This window comes from Meriones unguiculatus, assembly GCF_030254825.1.
Source record: "Meriones unguiculatus strain TT.TT164.6M chromosome X unlocalized genomic scaffold, Bangor_MerUng_6.1 ChrX_unordered_Scaffold_30, whole genome shotgun sequence".
Classification (NCBI taxonomy): domain Eukaryota; kingdom Metazoa; phylum Chordata; class Mammalia; order Rodentia; family Muridae; genus Meriones; species Meriones unguiculatus.
This window is the reverse complement of record NW_026843706.1, coordinates 2,451,990-2,470,973: the sequence shown is the minus strand read 5'-3', so window position 1 is coordinate 2,470,973 and position 18,984 is coordinate 2,451,990.

The window sequence follows — 18,984 nt, the reverse complement described above, 5'->3', positions numbered from 1 at the left end:
ATCTCCTATCTATCTATCTATCTATCTATCTATCTATCTATCTATCTATCTATCTATCTATCCATCCATCCCTATCTATCTATCTATCTATCTATCTATCTATCTATCTATCTATCTATCTATCCATCTATCCATCCATCTATCCAGGGTTGTCCTACATAACTGCAGCTGTCTTGGAACTCACTCTGTAGACCAGGCTGCATTATGCCAGGTTCACGGGACCCTCAGAGACCACCAGGAGACAACTCGATGCAATTGCAAGAGAGCTTTATTACGAGAGTGATCGAACTCGGGACCCAAGTCTCACTGGCGCAGCAGTAGAGAAGTGGGACCCCGAGCTCTGAGTGAACAGGATTTTTAAAGGGAAAGTCTGTGAGCAGGGGGTTTCCATGGCAGCAAGCAGGGGGGCACAAGCCTTGGCATTACAGAATTGGGTGAAGTTTAGCAGGGCGGGGTGACCTTTTCTGAGGCATATAATCACAATGGCTAAGGCATATAATCACAATGGCTATTTTTCTAAACCACATCTGAAACATTGGAGAGAATTTTCCCATGGATTCTCAACCGATTCCCATTGATTATTGCCAGGGAGTTTGTCTCTATTTTCTATGGAACATTTATTCTGTTATATTTCCTGGAGGCTGTTGCTAGAAGAGTTAACTTTGTTTTCTACCAGGTGCACATTCTGTGATATTTCCTGGTACATAAATTCAGTTCCCAGTCAAGATCTTTATTTTAAAATGGAGTTATATTCAGGCCAACTTAAACTCTTCATTTCCCCTTTTTCATGTAACTAAAGAGGCCAATCTTGGGCTCTTACAGTTCAAGGTCATCTCTAAGCTGTTGGTATTGGGACTTCATTACCATTAATTGTATAATTCCAAGTCTTTGTTTAATATATCCCAATAACTTATTAAGAATGCATGGTCCAACAGTGATTAAAAGCAAAAAAATAAGAAGGGGCCCTAGCAAGGTAGAAATTAAAGTAGTAAGCCATGGGGAGGCATCAAACCAAATTTCAAACCAGCTTTGGCTTGCCTCTCTTTGTTTTTTTCTTTCTTCTAGTCCTTTTCTTATTTTAGCCATAGAGTTTTTGAATACCCTTGAATGATCCACATAGGAGCAACATTCTTCTCCTAGTGCTGCACATTATCCTCCTTGCTGTAAATATAACAAGTTTAGACCTCTTCTATTCTGTAACACCATTTCAGCCAGTGAGGATAATGACTCCTGTAAATGAGTAACTGAGTTTTCAAATTGCTTAATATTTGCATCGATTGATTCCTTCAACTCATTGTAATACTTTTGCATCACTAAAGATGAAATACCTGTCCCACCTGCCAATCTCAGTCCCAATAGAACAGTTAAAGTTATGGCAGTGATTGCTCCTTTTTCATTCTTTGGGGTTCTTTTTCATTGTCATATTGGCTAAGAACCTCTTCTTATGAGTGATAAATCAGCTAGGGCACTAATTGAACTAAAACACAATCATCATTATGATCAGACAATATTTTGCCATTGACATAGGAAGTCAGCCCTGATCCACAGGCCCACCATCCCTCAGGGGGAGGGATCAGGTATTTATCATCCGAGGCAGTTACTCTCTCAGTTTTGTTGCATAACTCTTGAAAAGGGAGCTGGTACTTTTCCTAGGCAGACACCTTGCCTTTTTATAGATTGTAAAGTCATTCGGGCATTTCCTTTCTGCTGCCATCTACAGTCCTTAGCCTCCCCAATAATACAACTATCAATGAGTGCTATTCCCTCATAATAAGGGGGCCTAACATCATAACATAACTATCAGGAAGAAGTAAGTTCTGGTTGAGATGCATTTAAAATCTGGAAAGTATTCAGCATCATTGACCAAAGGGGGTCATCAGGGTCTGAAGGGGGCCTTATTGAGGTGGAACTAACCAGAGCCTTAGTGTTTGCGGGGGCTGGAGCCATCGTAGAATTTGGCTTTGGAGGTGCCGGTCTAGGTGCTAGGACATCATTAGGTCCCATAGCCACAGGATGGTCAATGGTACTGGGTGGTGTGACTTGCAATTTAATTGTAAAAATGAATCCATGATCATATCCGGTCTAGTATAGCCTAAGACCCCAGGTTCTCCCAGTTTCCCAGGAGTGGAAGGCTTTACCTTTGTCAGTGAAGTTTACCAGTACCGGATTACAAAACAGGGTGTGGCATTTTTTTAAGTGGTGGGTTAGCGCTTAGGTCCATTCTTGAAACTGAAATCAGGTCATTCTCTGGGAGACGCCAGGGCACAGTGCCTGTGGATTCACACCCCCAGCTCGAACAGAAAAATTTATCTGCTTCCCCACAGGTGCTAACCCCGTATTTTGATCTCCCTTCCACAGGGCACACATAGAAGGGGGTATCTCACAAGGCCATCCTTTGTGTCATGTGTCCACAGCCTGGCTCTCTGGGGAAGGAGAATGGCCTCATGAAGCAGCCTCCACCTTCACTAGGACCAGCACAAACCAGTTTTTTCAAATGTGTAATCCATGTATCCATATCTTGATCCCCCTTATCCAGTTGGCACAGGTCAAACTGGAGATTGGGCCACCAGGTTCCTCGAGGGGCTATCTTAGACGTTGAACTCATAATTTCTCCTGTATCCTGGAGTGTATGGATAACACTCCAAGTTAAATTTAGGGGTTGTTGTGGATTACGGGCTGCCTGATTCTGAAAAAGACTTAAAGTTATAGTTATTAATTGGTGGAGTGCTGTAACTTTAGCTTGAGCAGGTTGGCTTTTTCCTTGGAGACCTTCCACTCTGGAGCCTCTGGAGTCAGATAATCCTCTGGGATGGAGAACAGGTTAGCTGGCCAAGCGTGCAAGTAGTGGATCCAAGCAGCAATCCTGTTAACATTGATAGCCATGGGAGTGGTTAATAAGATGATGTAGGGTCCTTTCCATCTAGGTTCCAGTGTATTCTGACGAAACTGTTTCACTTATACCCAATCTCTGGGCCAGAATTTGTGCGGCTCTGGTACCGGGCCTGCTTCATAAAGAGCACGTAGTTTAGGCCAAACATGTTTATGAGCCCACTGGGTGGCTTTGACCCGAAAAAGTAAATCATCTACATCCATTTCAGCAATAGCATCAGTCTTAAGGTTGGGTATTATAGGAGCTGGCATCCCATATATAATCTCAAAGGGTGTTAAACCTAGCTGGTAAGGGGAATTCCTAACCCTATAGAGGTCAAAGGGGAGGAGCATTACCCAGTCAGTGCCAGTCTCCAAGGTCAAATTAGTTAAGGTCTCTTTTAATGCTCTATTCATCCTCTCTACCTGTCCTGAACTTTGGGGCCTATATGCATAATGCAATCTCCAATCTGCCCCAATAAACTTAGCTATATTCTGACTTACCTTTGACATAAATGCTGGTCCATTATCTGACCCTATCATGTGAGGAAAGCCATACCTGGGCAAAGTGTCCTCCAATAACTTCTTTGCCACAATCTGGGCAGTCTCATCTTTCATGGGAAAGGCTTCAGTCCATCCCGAGAAGGTATCCACGAACACCAGCAGATATTTGTAGCCATATTTTCCAGGTTTGATTTCTGTGAAATCAACTTCCCAATAAGCCCCAGGTCTCTTACCTTGAAGATGGGTCCCTGGATGTTGTGATTGGTCAGTGGCATTAGTCAGTTGACAAGCTTTGCAGTTAGTCACAATGTCATCTACAGTCTTATGTATGTCCCGGAATGTTACTTTTGATTGTTGGACAGCATCTGCCTTTCTCTTAGATCCCATGTGGGTAACTCTGTGAATCTTTTTAAGGATTGTTCTGGCTAGAGAATTTGGCAGGATCAACTTACCCTCAGTTGAATGCCACCATCCTTCTAAGCATTGACTCATGGGCTGGTTTCTTGCCATTGGATCTCCTCTTTTGTGTACCGGGGTGCATTTGGTAAGTTTGGATCAGGTGGTTCTGGTAGTATAGCAGCCAAAACAGCAGTTGTTTCCTGGAGTGTAATGCTTTTGGCTGTTCTGTCAGCAAGGCTATTTCCCATTGTTATCTTAGTATTATTTCTCTGATGTCCAGGGCAATGAATAATGGCTAGCTTTTTGGGAAGCCATAAGGCTTTTAGGAACTGAAAGATCTCTTTATTTTTGATGGCTTTTCCTTCTGCTGTGAGGAGTCCCCTCTCCTGATATATAGCCCTGTCTATGTGGGTGGTGGCAAAGGCATAATGACTATCCATGTATACATTGATAGCCAGCCCTTTGCCCATAGTCAGAGCTTGGGTCAAGGCTATTAATTCAGCCCGTTGGGAAGATGTCCCTGGAGGAATAGGTTGAGCCCATATTACTTCAGTCTCAGTTGTTACTGCTGCACCTGCCTTCCCCTGATCCTCATGGATGAGGCTGCTTCCGTCTGTGAACCAAGTGTGGTCAGCATTTTGCAAGGGTATTTAAGGTGTATTCTTAAAGTCCTCACGAATGCCATGTGCTCGAGCCAAAATTTCTTCACATTGATGTAGAGGCTGTTCCAACTCTGGGTCCTGCAGGAGGGTCCCTGGATTCAAGGAGGCAGGGGGCTGAAAAATAACTCGACCAGGATTAATTAACACAGTCTGATAATGAGTCATATGGGAATTACTCAACCATCGATCGGGTGGCTGTTTAAGTACCCCTTCTATGGCATGGGGGGTGGGGGTTACAATCAGATTTTGGCCCAGTGTCAATTTGTCTGCATCCTTAACCAGGAGTGCAGTTGCTGCAATGATTTAAAGGCATGGTGGCCATCCAGCAGCCACAGGATCAAGTTTCCTAGACAGGTATGCTATTGGTCTTCTCCAAGGCCCCAATGTTTGTGTCAGCACCCCTTTTGTCACTCCTTTGTTTTCATCCACGAACAAGTGGAAAGGCTTGGTTATGTCGGGTAGCCCAAGCGCTGGTTTGAGTTTTGACAACAAAGCTCGTTTGAGTTGTTCAAATGCCTGTTGCTGTTCTGCAGTCCATTCAAAGACTTTGGTTCCTTTGGTAGCTTCATAAAGGGGTCTAGCTATTTCTGCAAACCCAGGTATCCATAGTCTGCAAAAGCCAGCTGACCCCAAGAATTCTCTCACCTGACGATGACTTGTAGGTGGAGGAATACTGAGGACTGTTTTCTTTCTAGCACCTGATAGCCATCTCTCTGTCCCTTTTTTAGAGTATAGCCCAAATATGTCAGTTCAGTCTTACAAAGTTGTGCCTTTCTAGCTGATGCTCAATAGCCCAAGTCCCCCAAGGTCTGCAAAAGTCTCTGTGTGCCTTCCAGACAAGCTTGCTCTGACCCTGCTGCTATTAGGAGATCATCAACATATTGAGTTAAAGTAATATCCAGATTTTCTTTCTGGTACTCACCCAGATCTTCATGGAGGGCTTCGTCAAAGATGGTGGGAGAGTTTTTAAATCCTTGTGGCAAGCGAGTCCATGTTAATTGTCCATTTATTCCTCTCTCAGGGTCATTCCATTCAAAAGCAAAATACTTTTGGCTCTTGGGGGCTAATAATAAGCTGAAAAAAGCATCTTTTAAATCTAATACCGTATACGTATACCAAGTCTGCTCAGGTGACAAAGAACTCAGAAGAGTATAAATGGATTAGGCACTGTTGAATGTATATCCATTATCAGCTCGTTGACTTCCCTCAAATCCTGGACGGGGCGATAGTCATTTGTATGAGGCTTTTTTACTGGTAGTAAGGGAGTATTCCAGGCTGACTGGCATGGCCTTAAGGCCCCCTCAGCCAGTAGTTTTCGAATGTGAGGAGTTATCCCCTTTCGAGCCTCTTGGGGCATGGGATATTGACGTATTCGAACGGGATCTGCCCCAGGCTTGAGTTCAACAAACACTGGGGGTCGGTGTTTTGCCAATCTCATTCCACCAGTTTCTGCCCAGGCTTGGGGATAACGTGACAGCCATGTCTGCAAGTCACTTGAGGGGGTAATTGGCTCTTCAAACAATCTATATTTTGCCTCAGAGGCTAAGTTTAGAGTCAACACCTGTATTGGGTTGCCTTTTTCATCTAGTAGCTGAGGCCCTTCTGATTTGAAATGAATTTGAGCTTTCATTTTGGTAAACAGGTCCCTCCCCAACAGGGGATAAGGACACTCTGGAATTACCATGAATGAATGGGTTACTCGGCCCTTTCCTAGGTCCACTGTTCTTTGGGTAGTCCATGGATATTGTTTCATACTGGTGGCCCCTTGGACCCAAGACCTTTTTGATGAGACTGGTCCTTCAGGTTTCAGGAGCACTGAATACTGAACTCCAGTATCTACTAAAAAGTCCAGGGGTTTCCCCTCCACTCTGAGTTACCCTAGGTTCGGGGAGAGGATCCGAACCCTGTCCCCCTCAGTTTTCCCCCAAAGCCAGGACCTTAGTCTGGGACCTGGGTCCCTTATGAGGGCAGTTTTTAGCCCAATGTCCTTCCTCCTTGCAGTATGCACATTGGTTCTTACCCAGTGGTGGTCTGCTTCATCCCTTAGGTCCTTTGTCTTGAGCTATCCACTGAAGTTGGCACCTCCTTTCTCTGGGGTCTGAAACATTGTTGGCCAAGAGGACTTGTGCCAGATCCAGGTTTAAAGCCTTTCCTGTTTTTAACTGCTTTTCCTCAGAACTGTCCCTGTTATTATACACTCTCTCAGCTATCTGAACCAAATCTTGCAACGTCATCTGTCCTATTCTTTTCTGCATTTTTTTTTTTTTTTAATGTCTGGAGCAGACTGGTTAATGAAAGCCAAAGCAACCGTACCTATATATTCAGGCTTTTCTGGATCTCCATGTGTATATATGCGAAAGGCTTCACTAATTCTCTCCAGGAAGGTGGCTGGGCTCTCATCTGTTCCCTGCCTGACATCATATACCTTGGCCAAATTAGTGGGCTGTCTTGCAGCTGCTTTGAGACCTGCCAATAGAGCCTGACTGTAGACTAGGAGAGGCTCCCTACCTTCAGCTGTGTTGTAATCCCAATTGGGCCTCCTGTAGGAAAGTAATCATCAATACAGGCTTGATTTGTAGTTGGAACTCCTCTAGCGTCTGGGACATTTTTTCACGCCTCTGAAATAATACGTCCCTGCTCCTCTGCGGTAAACAAAACCTGTAAAAGCTGCTGGCAATCATCCCAGGTGGGCTGATGGGTGAAAAGAACAGTTTCAAGGAGATCAATCAAATCTCTAGGGTTATCAGAGAACTTGGCATTCTGAGTTCTCCAGTTATAAAGATCTGATGTGGCAAAAGGCCAATAATGGTGAGGTTGATTACCATTATCATCTGGTGGTCCCGCAACCCGTAGGGGAAGGAAGGACTGTGGAATCTGCCTCTGTCATTCCAGAGGGAGAGGCTGCTCAGCGGCTCCAGGTCCTCAGCTCCAGGTCCTCTGCACCAGGCCAGATGGTGGTAAAGTGTCTGGCCCTGAAGGAGCCGGTTGAGGGGTGGGAGGAGGTCTATATGGAGGGGGTGGAAAAATGGCTTCCTCTGGAGTTCCATCCTGAAAATAGGGTGAAGGAGAGCAGAGGGAGTTGAAGGGGCACCTTTGGGATCCTTTTTCTTGGTCTCAGTCACCAGAGCAGTGACCTCTGGTTCTGGAGATTCTATGGAAGGAGAATTGTTAGTGGGAATCAGAAAGGGCTTAATCCATGGAGGTGGATGAGTCACCAGGTTCTTCCAAACTACAATATATGGCACCTGATCTGGGTGCCCTCATGCTTTCTGAAAAACTCTTCCACTGCTAAGACGGTGGGAAGGTGGAAGGTTCCTTCTGGTGGCCAGCCCACCTTGAAGGTGGGCCATTCTGAGCTGCAAAAAGTCATCATTTTTCCTTTTCTCACATCAACTGAAAGACCGTGAGCTCTAGCTTTAACCTCTCCAAAATGAGTCAGAATCAAGTCAAGAGGTTTGGAAGTAGTCTGTCCCATATCATCGGTCAATATGTCAAGAGAATTCAAGAGAATGCAGAAGAGGTAAGGAGAACAATTTCAACAAAAAGAACCGGCCATCTCAGACAAAAACGAAACCAAAGGCAACAACTTACAGCATATACCCGGGCTAACATCACAGGACAAAACTGAAATCATAGAAATGAAAACAGCCCCAGTTTTAAACAAAAGTAAAATCAAGCACTTTCAAGTAGACGAAAAACCACAAACAATTCATCACAAAAATTAAACAGTAACTCCGGGCACAACACCAAAGAAAGAAAACAAACAAACAAACAAACAAAAAGCAAAACAAAACAAAAAAAATAATTAATCACACACAGAAACCAAGTAATACTGAAAACCTGGACTTCTCTGCCACAGAAGTTCCAGAAAACCGATCCTCACTCTGGTTCCCCTATCCCAGGAGTTCCGAGGAGGTAAAAACAGATCCTCACTCCAGTCCCCCTATCTCAGGGGTTCCGAGGAGGCAGAAACAGACAAAACCTGGACTTCTCTGCCACAGAAGTTCCAGGAAACCGATCCTCACTCTGGAGGCAGAAACAGATCCTCACTCCAGTCCCCCTATCCTAGGGGTCATGAGGAGGCAGAAATTCCAGGACGACAAAACATCTTTTGAAGCCCCCACAGCCTAGGCCCCGACATGTCTGTCATACCTAATCTGGCTGCTCCCGTAAGCACCTCCAGGCTTTTCAGGATAAGAAACAAAGAATAAAGGCAAACAAACAGTTAAGGCAGACAGACAACATAGAAGACATTACACTTACCCCGGGGACTAAGCTCTCCGGGTCAGGAGTCCTAGAGGTCCCGAGGCATCCCAGACGAGCCCCCAAATGTTATGCCAGGTTCACGGCACCCTCAGAGACCACCAGGAGACAACTCGATGCAATTGCAAGAGAGCTTTATTGTGGTCCTGGTGGTCTCTGAGGGTCCCGTAAACCTGGCATAACAGCTGACCTTGAACTCACAAAGATCCACTTGCCTCTACCACTACCTCTCCAGAGTGCCCCCTGAGTGCCAGGAATAAAGGTGTGCACCACCATGCTCAGCATACATATATATTTTAAAATAAAAAATTGTAATTGTTTATTTTTATATTTATGTGCATGACTGTTTTGGATGTTTGGGTGTCTGTATATCATATGTGTACAGTGCCTTCAGCAGGCAGAAGAAGGTGTCAGGACCGCCCCCTCTCTGAGTTACAGACAATTGTGAACTGCCACGTGAGTGCTGGGAATTGAATCCAGGGCTTCAAAAAGAGCAACCAGTGCTCGTAACTCCTGAGGCATCTCTCCAGCCCCTAAAATAAAGGTTTTTAATAAGATGTATATAGGTCTAGAAAGATGGCTCAGTGGTTAAAGGAAGTTTTCATAATCAAGACTCATAATTAGCTTTTAAAAAAAGATTTATTTATTTTATGTATATAAGCACTCTGCATGTACACAGGAAGAGGACATAAGATCCTAGTATAGATAGATGTGAGCCACTGTGTGGTTGCTGGGAATTGAACTCAGGACCTATGGAAGAATAGGCAATGCTCCACTGAGCCACTTCTCCAGCCCCTGACTCCTTAGTGTTATGATTTTGTTTTCCTCAGAAGTTTCTGGAGTCATCTGATTGGCTCAATTGTGATTTGTTTTATCAGGTTTGCTCCCTGGCTCCTATTTCAAGATTTCTCCTACCTATTATCTCAAGTATTTCTTTCACCTCTCTTGTGTTAGATACCCTGTTTCTTGAATGTCAAGTTCATCTTTCTTTGTGCTCTGGTGTTGGTGAAATATCCTCTAGGGTTGCTTGAGAAAAGCAAATGGAAGGTAAAACTGCTCTAATCTTGTACAACTAGAAAAAAACCACCCTTATTATATCTTCATTGAAGCGAGGATCTGGCTTGCTTTGGAAATCTAGGTAAAGATTTTTTTCTTGGGATTTTAAAGGCATCACTTTATTGTTGTGTAGCTTCCAGTGTTACAGCAGAGAAGGCTGCCCCTGAACCTTTGTGATTAATTTCTTCTTTCTGGAAATACGAGGCTGATATTTGTCTTTTTGTTGGTAGCATTCTAAAATATTACTTGAAACTTTCTGGTTGTTCTTTTTAAAAATCCAGGTTGTTCTTTTTAAATCCTTTTTAAAACATGGTGGTTTACATTTAAATAAAACTTGCAATCCTCCTGCCTCAGCCTCTCAAGTGCTGGGATTACAGGTTTGAGCCACCATTGCATCACTTGAAAATTGTCAGTTTCTATTGCTCCTCATGGAGTTATTTTTTATTTTAAAATTGTGGAAAATTGTCATTACCCTGAAAAACTTATTGCGTGTGCATGCATGTTGGCATATGCACACCACAGCTCAATTATGGAGGTTAATTAAAAGGCAACTCATGGGGGTTATAGTGTTCCATCATGTGGGTCCTGGGGTTTGAACTCAGGTCATCAGACATTGCAGCAGGCATCTCCATCCACTGAGCTATCTCATCAGTTCTCCTTGGGGGAGTTCTTCCCCCAGACAGGGTTTCTCTGGGTAGCCCCAGCTGTCCTGGAACTTGCTCTGTAGATCAGGCTGGCCTTGAACTCTGAGATCTGTCTGCCTCTGCTTCCTGAATGCTGGGATTAAAGGTGTGCCCCACAACTGCTGGGTTTTGTAGAGTTCTTCAAATTTAACCCTTTAAATGCCAAGTGCTCACTCATATGTATGTGTGTAATCACACTGCTCTCATTTTGTTTATTTCTTGTCTTTTTCTTAAAGGCCTTCTGGATTCAGATGGCCTGTCTATTTTCTTCAAAGACTTTTTTCCCTCTATCTTTGTTATTCATGCTACATACAGACAGGTTCAATACCCATAGGCTGCATATTCAGCTATGAAGGTGGCCCAACACTAAATTGTAAACTTAACTAATGTTATGAGTTCTTTTGTGGTTTATATTTGTAATTTGGCAGTGTAGTTCTTTTGTGTGAATTCTGTAGATGATAGCATCTTAGCACGATATCAACCACTAGAAGCTCTCAGCAGCAGCAGCTGTCCACTGATGCCACATTTCTGTGCCTGTTTAAGAAGCAGGTACTACAAATTTCATGATTTCCTCCTTTTTGATTGCTGAGTAGTATTCCATTGTATAAAAATACCACAATTTCTGTACCCATTCCACCGTTGATGGACATCTGGGTTGTTTCCAGGTTCTGGCTATTACAAATAGAGCTGCTATAAACATGGTTGAGCAAGTGTCCTTTTTGTGTACTTGAACAAACTTTGGGTATATACCTAGCAGTGGTATAGCTGGGTCTGTAGGAAGCACTATTCCTATTTGTCTTAGGAAGCGCCAGATAGCTTTCCAGAGCGGTTGTACCAGTTTACATTCCCACCAGCAGTGGAGGAGGGTTCCCCTTTCTCTACAACCTCTCCAGCATGTGTTATCGCTTGAGTTTTTCATCTTGGCCATTCTGATGGGTGTAAGGTGATAAAATGGTGGGATCTAGAAAAGATCATTCTGAGTGAAATATCCCAGAAGGAGAAAGACAAACATGGGATATACTCACTTATATAGACCTATAAGATATGATAAACATAATGAAATCTATACACCTAAAAAAGATAATCAATTGAGCGGACATGGGGTAAGATGATCAATCCTCGTTTAGAAAGACAGATGGGATGTGTATTGAACGTATGACAGGAGTCTACTGAGCGCATCTGAAAGACTCTAACTAGCAGTGTTTTCAAAGCAAAGACTCATGACCAAACCTTTGGCAGAGTACAGGGAATCACAAGAAAGAAGGGGAGTTAGTCTGATGGGGAAAGGATAGGAGCTCCACAAGGACCAAATATATCTGGGCACAGGGTCTTTTCTGAGACTGACATTCAACCAAGGACCATGTATGGATATAACCTAGAACCTCCACTCAGATGTAGCCTGTGGTAGCTCAGTAACCAATTGGTTTCCCAAAGTGAGGGGAACAGGGACTATTTCTAACAGGAACTCAATGACTGGCTCTTTGGTCTCCCCACCCCCGAAGGGAGGAACAGTCCTGTTAGGCCACAGAGGAGGGCTTTGCAGCCAGTCCTGAAGATACCTGATAAAACAGGATCAGATGAATGGGGAGGAGGTCCCCCCTATCAGTGGACTTGGAAAGGGGCACGGTGGAGATGAGGGAGGGAGGGAGGGACTGGGAGGGAATGAGGGATCGGGACACGGCTGGGATACAGAGTTAATAAAATGTAACTGATAAAAAAAATTAAAAAAAATTATTATTAAAAAAAAGAAGCAGGTACTAGAAAACCATATCAGAGGCTCTGTGTAGAACAAACTACCTAGCTGCTTTGTCTCATTGGCTAATTGAGCCATTAGTTGTAGTACTGTCTTCTCCCATACCAGTATTTTGAAGTCTTTTTCTTCTTGGTCAGACTTTCTAGAAAAGGTTCTTCTGAACTTCCTAGAGGGTGCAGTTCTCACTACCAGAATCCTGAATGTATGGTCAGAGCAGGGGAAAGGTGTTTTTTTTTTGTTGTTGTTGTTTGTCTGTTTGTTTTAAATGTTTTGTTGTTGTTTTGATGTGTTTCTTTTCTTCGAAATAATTAATTTTTTATTAATTATAGTTTATTCACTTTGTATCCTAGCTGTAGCCTCTTCCTTCATCCCATCCCAATTCCACCCTCCCTCTCTCTTCTTCTCCTATGCCCCTCTCCCAGTCCAATGATAAGGGAGGTCCTCCTCCCCTTCCATCTGATCCTGGTCTATCAGGTCTCATCAGGACTGGCTTCGTTGTCTTCCTCTGTGGCCTGATAGGGCTGCTCCCCCCTCAAGTGGAAATGATCAAAGAGCAGGCCAATCAGTTCATGTCAGAGACAGTCCCTGTTCCTATTATTGGGGAACCTTCTTGGACACTGAGCTGCCATGGGCTACTTCTGTGCAGGGGTTCTAAGTTATTTCCATGCATGGTCCTTGTTTGGAGTATCAGTCTCAGAAAAGACCTCTGGGACCATATTTTTTGGTTCTGTTTCTCTCCTTTTGGAGCTCCTGTTCCCTCCAGGTCTTTCTATCTCCTTCTTCTTTCATAAAATTCCCTACACTCTGCCTAAAGTTTGGCTATAAATCTCAGCATATGTTTTGATACCCTGACGGGTAGAGTCTTTCAGAGGTTCTCTGTGATAGGCTCCTGTCCTGTTCCCTGTTTTCTCCCTTTTCTAGTGTCCATCCCGTTTGTCTTTCTGAATGAAGACTGAGCATCTTACCCAGGGTCCTCCTTCTTGATTAGCTTCTTTTAGTCTTGAGGTAGCACTATTCCTAATTGTCTGAAAAAGTACTAGATTGATTTCCAAAGTGGTTGTACAAGTTTGGGTATGTTGTGCCTTCGTTTTCATTGAATTCTAGGAAGACTAATTTTGTTGACTTCCTTCATCTGTCTGACTGTATTTTCCTGTTTTTCCTTCAAATCCTTCACCTGTTTATTTGAACATTCCCCTGTTTCTTTTATTTCTTTCAGTGATTTACTTATTTCCTCTCTGAAGGCCACAAACTGGCTGCATCTTACTGTATTTCTTTATGAATGGCCATAATCTGTTTTTCTTTATCTTTCTCTATTTCTTTACAGATGGCCCTAATCTGTTTGACTTTGTTTTCCTCTATTTCTTTAAGCATTTTATTTGTTTCCTCTATTAACCTCTTTATAAGCATAGATATAAGTTCATCTTCTTGAATTTCAATTATGCTAGGGTGTCCAGGGCTGCTTGCCCCTGGATAGCTGGGTTCTGGAGATGCCATATTGCTCTGGCTTTTGTTGGTTGTGCTTTTACGCTGGCCTCTACCCATCAGGCTGGCTCAGGTGTTGGCTGTTATTTTCTGGTGCCTCCTGGAATTCTGGAGTGGGGAGAATCCCCTTGGCAGTTAGATGATTTTTCCTGAAGGAGGCCTCTTCAGCTTTCTGGGTATGGTCACAGAATGGCTGGTGCTTCTCAGGACTTTCCACAGCTCACCTCAGGTGTATGGACCTGAGTGGTAACTGTGGTTTTTGTTTGTGTGTTTTAATGTAATTAATCCTCATCTGGTATAATCACCTCACTTTAGCTGTACCTTGTTTTCCAGCCTAGAAAACTTCTCTTTAGCCCTCTGCAGGCAAAAAGTCTATCCTCAGCACTCAGGGAGGCAGAGGCAGGTGGATCTCTGTGAGTTTGAGGCTAGCCTGGTCTACACAGTAAGTCCAGGACAGCAAAGGCTACACAGAGGAACCCTGTCTCGAAATCCAAAAGAAAAGAAAAAGAAAAAAAAAAGTCTATCCTTGTGCCCATATGTAGGAGGGCCAAAGTTGCCTGACTCAGGATGGGGACATAAGCTCCCCAGAGAGGATGGACTGAGTACTCCAAAACTAGGTGGTTTAAAATAATAGAAATGAGTCAAGTCTCTGGGTGAGGCAGTGCATGCCTTTAGTCCCAGCACTCTGGGAGGGAGAGACAGGTGGATCTCTTTGAGTTTCAGGCCAGCCTGTTCTACAAAGTGAGTCCAGGACAGCCAAGGCTACACAGAAAAACCCTGATTAAAACACAACAACAACAACAACGAAAAGGAATGAGTCAAGCATACTTATGCCTGTTTAAAACACCAGCACCTAAAAGCTGAGGCAAGAGGGCTGTGAGTTCCAGAACACCCTGAGCTATTCAGTGAGAGACCTATCTCAAACATAAACAACAACAAAAACAACCAGAATAGCAGCAGCAGCAACAGGAACAAAAAATAATCCTACGACAAAACAAAACAAAAGCAAACAAAACACGAAACAACCCAGAATAAATACTGTGATGGCTCTGGCAGCTGGAAATGGAAGACGGAGGTGCCTGTGGGCCCAGTGCTCCCTCTCTTTCTTTGCTGAAGTTGTGTGATCACAATTCAATCCCACTAATTATTAAGGTATTCTTAATTTCTCTTCAGCCTGCTGCTGCATCTCCTTCTCTTCTCCTTTGCTACTGAGGATGAAGCCAAGGGCTGATAACAAGTACTCTACAACTGGGATATGGCTCCAACCCTCTAACTCAGTCTTTCTTTCTTTTAGAATTTTTTAATTTGTATTTTTATGTGTATTGGTATTTTGCATGCATGTGTGTCTGTGTGAAGGTGTTGGAATTACTGGAGCTGGAGTTACAGACAGTGGTGAGCTGCCATGTGGTTACTGGGAATTGAACCTGGGTCCTCTGGAAGAGCAACCAATGCTCTTAACTACTGAGCCATCTCTCCAGCCTCCTCTTTCTTTCTTTCTTTCTTTCTTTCTTTCTTTCTTTCTTTCTTTCTTTCTTTCTTTCTTTCTTTCTTTCTTCTTCAAACTAGGTTAGCCTCGAACTCACAGCAATTCACCTGCCTCCGTCTCCTGAGTGCTGGGATTAACTCTGTGCACCACCACACCTGGCTCTTCTTTTATAGGTATAATATTACAATTTATGTTTTAGTTCTTAACAATTTATTTATTTTTACCTTACATGTTGGGTGTTTTTGTCTGGAAGCCTGTCTGTGCACCACATGCAAGCCTGGTGACCATGGAAGCCAGAAGGTGTCAGATCCTCTGGGACTGGAGTAACAGATCTTGCTAAGATGCAAAGTGGATGCTGGGAAGCAAATCAGGGTCCTCTGAAAGAGCAGCAAGTGTTCCAGCCACTGAGCTGTCTCTCCATTCTACAAATTACAACTTTTAAAAGGTGATTTATTTTCATGTCAGGCATAGTAGCAGGCTTATCTCCGTGAATTCCAGACCATCCTTGTCTACATAGTGAGCTCTAGGACAACCAGGACTATATAGAGTGACCCTGTCTCAAGAAAACAAACAAACAAAAAAGATTTCTTTTAAATAATTTGTATATGTGTGTCTGTGTGAGGGTATGTGTACATGAGTGCAGTTGCTTGAGGAGGCCAGCAGGTGGTGTCAGATCCACCTAGAGCTGGAATCACAGGTGGTTGTAATTCTTGTGACATGATTCTAAACTCAGGTCTTGTGGAAATAAGGTATATGCTCTTAATCATTGAACCACCTCTCCAGCCCCTAAAATAAAAGATGTTTAAAAATTAAAAATTAAAATTAGTATACTAAGTCACAGGCTTCACTGTGGCATTTTATAGTTGATGTCTGCTTTCATGTCACACGAATTTTATCAACCTCTCTTTTTACCCTATCACCACTATTTGAATATCCTTTTCAAATATTTATTGGTCATTAGTATTTCTTTTCTAAGAAAAAGATCTTGGCTAAGATCAAAATCTTAAGTGATAGGGCATGCTGTTGAGGGTGTGGAGAAAGGGGAACCCTCCTCCACTGCTGGTGGGAATGTGAACTTGTACAACCACTGTGAAAATCAATCTGGCACTTTCTCAGACAATTGGAAATAGTTCTATCTCAAGACCTAGCTGCATCACTCCTAGAAATATATCCAAAATATGCTGAAGATTACAACAAGGACATTTGCTCAGCCATATTTGTAGCATCTTTATTCATAATAGCCAGAATCTGGAAACAACCCAGATGTCCCTCAGTTGAGAAATGGATACAAAAATTGTGGTACATTTACACAATGGAATACTACTCAGCAATTAAAAACAAGGAAATCATGAACTTTTCAGGTAAATGGTGGGAACCAGAAAAGATCATCCTGAGTGAAGTATCCCAAAAGCAGAAAGACACACATGTTATGTACTCACTTTTCAGTGATTCTGTTGCTTGCCTTTGGATCCCTTTCACATAGCTGGGCTACCTTTCTGGCCTCAGTGGGAGAAGATGAGCTTAGTTCTGCTTCAACTTGATGTACCAGGGTCAGTGGTACTCATGGGGGGCCTCCCCTTCTCTGAGGATAAGGAAAAGGGGGAAAGCAGGAGGGGTGTGTGAGTAGGACTGGGAGGGAAGGAGGGAGGGGGCTGCAATAGGGCTATAAAGTGAAATAAAACAAAGAACTGTTGGCTCAGTTTATTAGACAATTTACTAACTGGATGCTTTTGATTTTTTTTGGTGTTTATATTAACACTTTGTGTGTGTGATATGTGTGACATGTGTGCATTCCAGTGTGGGTGTGGTCATATCATGGTTCACATGTGGAGGTGAAAGGACAACTAGCAGGAGTCAACTCTCAGGTTTCTGGGACTCAAACTCAGGTTTTCGTTTCTGTGACAAATGTGACCCATTGAGCCATCTTGGCTACCTGAGATTTGAAGTTTTAGAGTTCTTCATATATTTTGCATATTAATTCACGACAGGTAATTTGCAAAGATTGTTTTCTCATCCTATAGGCTTTCTCTGATCGTTTGGTGTGCTGAAACTTTTTTAGTTCTGTGTAATCCCATTTGTTAGTTTTTGGGGATTATTTCCAGTGCTATTGGTACTATTCAGGTAATCCTTGCCTATGCGTGTATTTGGAAGTGTTTAACTTATTTTCCTCTGGAAGTGTCAAGGTTTCAGATTTTATGTTTAAGGTCTATGATCCATTTTGAATTGATTTTTGTGAAAAATGAGAGATAGAGATCCAATTTTATTCTTCTATATGTGGACATTCAGCTTTCTCAGCATGATTTGTTGAAGAGGCTTTTTCTTTTTTAACCAAATGAATGTTTTTGACATCTTTGTCAAATTTAGGTTTATGTACCCATATATGTTTATTTCCATTCTGTTCTGTTCTATTCTATAGAATATTCCTCTATTATATTCCATTCGTTTAAAAAGACCCAGTTCTCATAAAAAATAGAAGACAGATTAAAAAAAAAAACAAACAAAAAACAACAAATGCTGGAAATTATTATGGAGGTTTTCCATAAAACTAAATATAGAACTTGCATATGATCCAAGTATTCCACTTCTGGGCATCACCCAAAATATGGACATCAATATATAGTAGTGATAAAGTGTATTAGCCATGTTTTGTCATAGTTTTGTTCACAATAGTCATGCTAAAGAACCTATCTAGATGCCCATAAATGGGTAAAGAAATGAATGTAGTATATATACACAGTGGAGTTTCATTCTGCTAAAAAGAACAACAAAATTATGTTTTCAGAAAAATGAATGGAACTAAAGATCATGTTAAATAAAATAAGCTATATTTAAAAGGACACATATCCCTTGTGTTTTCTCTCATTTGTATTTTTTTTTAAAAAAACAAAACAATAACAAAAACAAGCGGGGTGTGGCAGCATGCAACTTTAATCCCAGCACTAGGGAGGCAGAGGAAAGCAGTTAAGAGTTTGAGGCCAACCTGATCTACAGAGAAGTTCCAGGACAGCCAGAGCTATGCAGAGAAACCCTGCTCAAAAAACCCAAACCTAAAACCAAACCAGCCAAACAAAAACAATCCATGAAAGTAGAAGGGAGGTTATTTGGGAAAAAAAAGAAGGGGACCAGCAGGAGAGGAGATAAGAAGAGAATAGAAAGTGAATATGTTCAAAATATACGATATACATGTACGAAAATGTCAGCATTAAAGTTATAATTTATACAATTAAATACTAATAAAATTAAAACAAATATATACAGGCATTGGCATAGATTAGAAAGATGTAGGTAAAAGAAAGAAGTTATTATAGGGATTGGACTATGTGCAGTTCTGCTTTGTAAAGGGTTTTCTATGATGTGGCTGCACTGGTTAGACGTGCTCTGATGAGGCAGAAATGACAATAAAATAAGAGAAATGGCTCTTTGAGACATAAATAATGTGCCCTTCTTTTGTCCTGTTTCTCATCTTTCTATGTAACGTCTTCTTTCTCTTTGCTATTGTATGTACTATGGCTGAATTAAATCTTATATGCATTTGATCAGATGAGGAACTGCTTCTTAAATTAATGAATGAGACTATGTGTGATTCAGGGGGCCTAATTGCTGTTTTTTTTTTTTTTTTTAATGAATCAGTGTTGAAACAAATTCTAAAGAGAAGGGATTATGCCTCTTTTGTGGATTTCAAATGAAACTATATTAATATTAAAAAGTATATGTTTATGTTAAATATATTCCAGTGGGAATAATTTAAATTTTTTCTAATATTTATCATTTAAGAGAGCATTTTAACAGAAAATGAGGTCCTTGTCATGAGATCCGGACAATCAACCT